Consider the following 8459-nt stretch of genomic DNA (forward strand, 5'->3'; position numbering starts at 1 on the left):
GCAGGTAAGTTACTATTACAATTTATAGTATTCCAGATTAGTAATTTATTAGAGGTGCTCCGATCACGATCGGCCGATCGTTATGCGTATCTCCTCAGTAAAGCCGGTTTTCTAATCAGCGGTTAATTCCATCAGGTGCGTGATTTCACATAGAGCAGCTGTTACTACACAGAGCCGTTGTTAATAGAGAAGATGCGCAAATCACGTTAATTTTCAGCGTTTATTGGCCCATCTTCTCAGTTAACAACGGCTCTGTGTAGTAACAGCTGCTCTATGTGAAATCACGCACCTGATGGAATTAACCGCTGATTAGAAAACCGGCTTTACTGACGAGATGCGCATTAACGATCGGCCGATCGTGATCGGAGCACCCCTATAATTTATTACATTTAAAAAAAAAAAAAAAAGTAATGAAATCAAAAAGTATGCAGTTGACTGACTAAAATCTCTCAGATGATGTGTGACTCTGTTCCAGATTACAAATATGGAAGCAAAATTGCCAGGATCACGGAGCCATTGTTAACTGAGAAGATGCGCCAAAAAAACGCTGAAAATGAAGTGGATTTGCGCATCTTCTCTATTAACAACGGCTCTGTGTAGTAACAGCTGCTGTATGTGAAATCACGCACCTGATGGAATTAACCGCTGATTAGAGAACCGGCTTTACTGACGAGATGCGCATAACTATCGGCCGATCGTGATCAGAACACCCTTAATTACAATTAACTACACTGTAAAAAATATAACGTGATCAATAACTCATGGCAACATTTTGTATTAACAAAAAAAAAAAAAAAAAAAAAAAAAAAAAATTGTTAAAGTTTAAACTTTCACAAAGAGTTGAAATGACTGTACCAGCTATTTGGATTATACTTCATTTAATGCAGCAACAGATCATTTTACAGTGTACTAGAGAATTGGAAGCTCATTTAGCCTACCAGTAATGAAGGGGTTGCTGCTGGTCCCTGTCTTTGGGTCTGAGGAAGAGCTGCCCCCACAATGGTTCGGTTTTCATTCAATCCAAGGGGCAGCTCCTCTGCTGGGGTATATTGTGGTGGTGCAGGACCACCACCTGTTTTTTTTTTTTTTTTTTCAGCCTTTTTATTGGTGGCTGTTATAAATAGACAAACACATAATTTAACAGTTGCTTTTAAAAAGTAAAAAAAAAAAAAAAAAAAAAAGTAAAAAAATAATAAAGACAGTATGAATTAAAGGCTACCATTCTGTAGAATATTCTTGTATTTCACCTTTACTTGTTCCCATGTTCTAGTGGGTCCAGTGGTGGCTCTGACATTAAAGAAAGTAAATCTTAAATTATTAAAATGCAAAAACACATTGTAGAAAATGATAGAAACATCTACTACGGACAGCACTTACGCATTTAATTTGTCTGCTGCTTTTTGCCAGCCCGCTCTCCTGGCTTTTGCAGACATTGAGGTGTTCCCTGTCGTTTTAATTAACGACTCAAATTCGGCATAACCTTCCATTAAAAGCTCTTGTTCTGCTTGGGAGAAAAATTGGGCACGTTCTTTAGCCATGCTGAACAGCCAATAGAAACGTTGCTGATCAATGTTTCTACTAGCGATACATATCCCCTTTTAAGCCAACACGTGAACGCGCAATTATCTCAGGTAACTCAATCCAGCGATACTAATCATACACAACAGGTGTGTTCCAAGAACCCAACTAGCCGGATCATGATTAGCACTATGATATCATCTTGGATGTGTCACGTACGAAGAACGGGCCCCTGATGCTGTGGTCACTTGCTTCCGTGGAGCAAAACAAAATCTGATCTGCAAATAAAAATAAAAAGAGAGAGAGAGAGATAATTTAGAGTATGAGTCTCTGAAGAGAGAATCTGAAACCCCATTTTTAAGCTCAAGTAAAGCACAGATGAAACCTTCCAGACAGAAATTGCAAGGCTGATATCAGGAACACGGATCAACGTGTCATCATCTAGCATCAAAACAGCTGTCCACGTGAAAGACAGTGACGGTCAGTACAGTCTCACAGACAACACCACAGTCGTAATAAAATAGGAAGATCGTGACATAAAGAGAGTTTACCCAAACATTACAATTCTTTATATTTTTTTTCATAATTCATCATCATGTCATTCCAAACCCCATGACTTTTTTTTTTCTCTTTCTTCAATTTCTCAGGTTTTTTTTCCTATGTAGTGATAAAGTCAATGGTTCTCAAAACAACATGGCTACCAATTTTTTTTTAAATGTCTTTATGTTCTGCAGAAGAATGAAAGTTATTTATGTTTGGAATAACAGAAGATATGGCGAATAAATGATTACAGCAATTTCAAGTGAACTACCCCTTCAAAAGATCTCCGTCTTCGTTTACTCACTTATTTTGTTTCAAACCCATATGAAATATGAAAAATCTAATTAGATTTTAACTATTCATTTATTATAAAACACTGTACATTAAAATGCAATGCATACTGTGCATGCCATGACTTATTCCATTGTTCTATGATGAGTATGTGTTTAATTTCTTTTATTTTATATTTTTTTATTTTTGATGTATTAATTTAGATTTTATTATCATGGAAAAAATATATCTTATATATATATATATATATATATATATATATATATATATATATATATATATATATATATATATATATACACACACACACAGAGATCCTTCTCAAAAAATTAGCATATTGTGAAAAAGTTCATTATTTCCCATAATGTAATGATAAAAATTAAACTTTCATATATTTTAGATTCATTGCACACCAACTGAAATATTTCAGGTCTTTTATTGTTTTAATACAGCTCGTGAAAACCCAAAATTCCGATCTCAAAAAATGTGCATATCATGAAAAGGTTCTCTAAACGAGCTATTAACCTAATCATCTGAATCAACGAATTAACTCTAAACACCTGCAAAAGATTCCTGAGGCTTTTAAAAACTCCCAGCCTGGTTCATTACTCAAAACCGCAATCATGGGTAAGACTGCCGACCTGACTGCTGTCCAGAAGGCCATCATTGACACCCTCAAGCGAGAGGGTAAGACACAGAAAGAAATTTCTGAACGAATAGGCTGTTCCCAGAGTGCTGTATCAAGGCACCTCAGTGGGAAGTCTGTGGGAAGGAAAAAGTGTGGCAAAAAACGCTGCACAACGAGAAGAGGTGACCGGACCCTGAGGAAGATTGTGGAGAAGGACCGATTCCAGACCTTGGGGGACCTGCGGAAGCAGTGGACTGAGTCTGGAAATGGGCTACAGGTGCCGCATTCCCCAGGTCAAGCCACTTTTGAACCAGAAACCGCGGCAGAAGCGCCTGACCTGGGCTACAGAGAAGTAGCACTGGACTGTTGCTCAGTGGTCCAAAGTAGTTTTTTCGGATGAAAGCAAATTTTGCATGTCATTCAGAAACCAATGTGGCAGAGTCTGGAGGAAGATTGGGGAGAAGGAAATGCCAAAATGCCTGAAGTCCAGTGTCAAGTACCCACAATCAGTGATGGTCTTGGGTGCCATGTCAGCTGCTGGTGTTGGTCCACTGTGTTTTATCAAGGGCAGGGTCAATGCAGCTAGCTATCAGGAGATTTTGGAGCACTTCATGCTTCCATCTGCTGAAAAGCTTTATGGAGATGAAGATTTCGTTTTCAGCACAACCTGGCACCTTCTCACAGTGCCAAAACCACTGGTAAATGGTTTACTGACCATGGTATTACTGTGCTCAACTGGCCTGCCAACTCTCCTGACCAGAAACCCATAGAGAATCTGTGGGATATTGTGAAGAGAAAGTTGAGAGACGCAAAACCCAACACTCTGGATGAGCTTAAGGCCGCTATCGAAGCATCCTGGTCCTCCATAACACCTCAGCAGTGCCACAGGCTGATTGCCTCCATGCCACGCCGCATTGAAGCAGTCATTTCTGCAAAAGGATTCCCGACCAAGTATTGAGTGCATAACTGAACATAATTATTTGAAGGTTGACTTTTTTTTTTGTATTAAAAACACTTTTCTTTTATTGGTCTGATGAATTTTGGGTTTTCATGAGCTGTATGCCAAAATCATCAGTATTAAAACAATAGAAGACCTGAAATATTTCAGTTGGTGTGCAATGAATCTAAAATATATGAAAGTTTAATTTTTATGATTTCATTATGGAAAATAATGAACTTTTTCACAATATGCTAATTTCTTGAGAAGGACCTGTGTATATATATTATTGTTCACATTTTAAGTTAGACGTTCTGTCCAGGATAATAATAACTTTTGACTAACTGGTGGATTTACAGAAATGTCTGATAGTATGTCCCTGTTATATAAACACACACACTCACACTTTAAAAGGATATTTCTTGTGTACTCTTATATGTCATTGGCCCTTAAAACAAAAAAAGCAACTGGGATAAGAAAGTCAGTCATGTTTTTGGAAAATGTTTGGGTCATCTGGCAAACCACCTCTCACTCATGTGAGAATCATACACCTCCCATCAGCCTTGATCTCAGTGTGCGGCTGCAGGCGATCCTCCGTTCTTTGAAGATGATGGGTACTGGGTTGTGGGCTGAGGGCGTCTCACATTTTCTTGGGAGGTGACTTGTTAGAGTTGTTCTACACTATAATGCATACATCTAGTGGGACGTGTGCTCACAGCCCAGAACCGTGGAGCTCAACTGCTATTTTTCTGAAAAAAGTAGAATTTTTAGGCCCGCTTTTGGAGCCCATTTTCTTCACAGATGAGAGCAGAATCACACTGACCACATGTGACAGACATGAAAGAGTCTGGAGATGCTGTGGATGCTCGCATTAGACTTCCATGTGCTAGCCGATGACACCCTTACTGCTGTTAGGGATGAAAACCTCAAAGCCACTGGCAGAACTTATGCTGGTGCTGTGGGCACTGGGTTCCTCCTGGTGCATGACAATGCCGGCCTCGTGTGGCCAGAGTGTGTAGGCAGTTTTCCGAATGACAAAGACTTTGATCCCATTGACTGTCCCTCATGTTCCACAGACCTGAATCCAGTTGAGAACCTCTGTGATGTTTTGTCTCCAAGCCCCCATTCAATTTTGCTTTTGTATGCCAATACATTTATCAGGCTCCTATATATATGGGATAGAGCAATGTGCATGTGCAGTTTCACAGAATAAATCAAATCACTTAGTTTTGTAATGACATAAAAGTTAACAGACTGAAATTTTCTTTCAGATGAAATTTTCACTATTCCTTCAAAAATGCTTTCCACATTGACCATAATGGCATTTACAGGATTATCAATGTCTGGATTCATTGGTTGAAGTTGTTAAAAGGGGGAAGCATTATTACTAAAATTAGATAAATCACATAGTGCACTATCATACAATTTCTCTGCGACCATCTCTTTGCAGGTTCTATTTTCAAAAGTTCCAGATGCATGAAAGTATAAACAGTTCTGTATTGAGCAAACGCACCAAAGAAAAATGTGCTAACATATGCATGCCAATAGTTTACTTAAATTATTGTGTGACCTATGATCTTAAACAGGGCCGCTGCAGGCCAAATGGGTGCCCTAAGCAGGATTGTACGGAAGTTCTAAGCAGCCATGCATTATAATTTTTTCCTTCTTGTTTTCTCATTATAACGACTTCTTTTTCTCATTATCTCGATATAACGAAAGTTTGTTTTCTCGTTATAATGACATGACAGTTTTACTGTTGCTATAGTAACAAACTCAACTTTGACAGGCATCTGATGGACAGCCATGCAGGCACTCTTACTGTAGCCTATATTTCAGCAAATTTCACTTCGCCTAGGTAATAACGTCTACAATACTGTACTGCAGTTCTATGGATGTTTTACCTTCCAGGTCTTCCAGTCAGTCACGTGACTGAAATCTATCCATGGTTACTATTAATATTTAGACCATTCCACAAATAACAGCCATTCAACATGACTTAATACCAGTTTTCGTGTGACAAGTGGTGGATAATTTTGAATTCACTTTCAGTCCAGGTCTTCTGTTGTTAATGTGAAACCAAATACCTGTGAAGTAATTATGAAGCTGAACATTTCAGTTAAAACAACAACTCCAAAAACCTGCTAATATCCCATACATAATTACGTTCAGATATGATACCATTTTGGATATTTTTTTAGATCGATGGTTTTTAGAACCATTGAGCTTCTAGTTATTTCCAAGCTCACCTGACCAGGTGCTTTTCTTGGATCTGGTCATTCATTCCACATGAGTTGGGTCCCAGCTCACATGTCTCCAATCATGCAGCAAACTCAGCGAGCGCTGCCATGTCTGAATCATCTAAGCTGAACCTAAACAGTGACCTGAACAGCACAACATTGAGTGCGCTTTCGAAAGGATGATCTCAAAGAGAAACTATTAATTGCTTCAATCATGATAAAGTACAAATTGAAAAAAAAAAAATTATTCAATTTAATATATCAGCTTAGACAATAGCTTGGCCTAGTACAAACATCTATATTATTTACTTTTATTATTAGTTTACTTCTGTGGATATGGTTTAGTAATAGCGCTTTTCCACTGCATGGTACGGTTTGGTTTGCGTTTTCACCGCTTAAGAGTGGGCGGGATTATAGACGTCATTATATTTGCTCCGCCTCTACTGCCTTGACTACGGTTCTAATCAGCCATGCATTATGATTTTTTCCCTTACAACTTAATTTTCTTGTTATCTCGATATAACCAAAGCCGTTTTCTCGTTATAACAACTTAATTCTCTAAATTGCTCCAGCAGGTGGCACTATAGATCTGAATATAACTGAAGGGGTGATGCACACCGTCCAGTTTACTGTGCGCAGACCTTCCTTGTGATCGCTAATATTTGTGCAGTATTGTTCATTACTGACATTTAATTAATTCAGAAATGTTAAATGCTTGAATCAATATTATTATTTTGTGTATTAAGTTCTTGCTAGATGCATGAGTTTCACCAACGCGTTCTGGGTCATAAAATAACTGCTTATCAAACCAAGGTTGACGTCATTGTATTCTGTTTGCACCTATATCTTTATTTGTGCTTCTTTTAGGCACATGATTAGGTCGTTAATAAGTGGAGATGTTCTGTTTATCTACAGTAAGACAGGATTTAACGATGTAGGCTATTTGTGATGTGCTTCTTTTCCTTATTAATTTTTATTGTTAACCATATTGATGAGAAATGTGATATGTAAAGTGCATAGGCTAATTAAATTTATTAATTTATTTGTTCTATAATGTTGTAATCGTTTTTTTTTCTGCACACACACATACACTGCACATGAACGATCTTTTCAAACAGAAGCTTTAACGCACATGATATATCTGTCACAGCATATAATGACCACTAAAAATTACAAATTACATATATTTTATTTCCAATAAAGGGAAAATTAAAAGTAAGTTTAATCCAAACAGCTCTAAAAGATCTTAGAATAGTTCTGCATCCTTCTGAAGGCACCTGTGTTTGTGTTGTTTTGAAATGTGAATTATAAAAACAAAACGTTTGGTGTACTGTCTCTGGTAAAATCAACAGTGATTGATCAGCCATTATTTATAGATTTGTGCTGCAGTTCTATGGATGTTTTACCTTCCAGGTCTTCCAGTCAGTCACGTGACTGAAATCTATCCATGGTTACCATTAATATTTAGACTATTCCACAAATAACAGTCATTCAACATGACTTAATACCAGTTTTCGTGTGACAACTGACTGGAAGACCTGGAAGGTAAAACATCCATAGAACTGCAGCACAAATCTATAAATTTCCCATCCATTTCACAGCCGCAAATATTTAGGTCACCTCTCAAAAGAATATAACAAATGAACGAGAACAAAATGCAAGTTTTGTCCATTTGCAATCCATAATAAGCACCCGCTGCAATATTTCAATCATTAAACAGTGGGACGAACATTATAAAAACACTTAAACTGCCTATGTTTTAATATAATATAAATATATTAAAAACAGTTATTTTAAAAGATCAAATTTAGTAATCACTATATTAATGATGCATAGTTTACAAAGGCAAGCAGATGAAGTTCTGGGTTAATATGCTTGCCTGTACAAAATATACATAAGACGTTTCCTGAATTTCACATATATTTGCATTTTACCACATTAATAAATGCAAACTGCGTAAAAATAACTGGCAGTCACTCTGCCCCCCAGGTGGGTGTTCCTCACATGATGGTGGGTGACATCACATGAAATTATCAATTAGTAGGGAGAGCAAAGGTACAAAGTTTTGTGTATATATTAACTGCTAGTCAGAAAACTTCTTGTCCTTAAACACTAAGGACAAGGGACAAGTATACTAGTAACAAAACCACAGGTAAACAATCAAGTTGACACTGAAAGGTTCTATCAGTTATGTCATGTTCTCGTTTCCCATTCTGATTTGTCTATTATGCCGAAATGTGTCAAATTGTTGGTGCTGTTCTTTAGCAACGTTTATATCTCACACACTCATGTAATGCTCTGGATTTGA

The sequence above is a fragment of the Carassius gibelio genome, chromosome A2 (genome assembly GCF_023724105.1).
Source record: "Carassius gibelio isolate Cgi1373 ecotype wild population from Czech Republic chromosome A2, carGib1.2-hapl.c, whole genome shotgun sequence".
In the NCBI taxonomy this organism is placed as follows: domain Eukaryota; kingdom Metazoa; phylum Chordata; class Actinopteri; order Cypriniformes; family Cyprinidae; genus Carassius; species Carassius gibelio.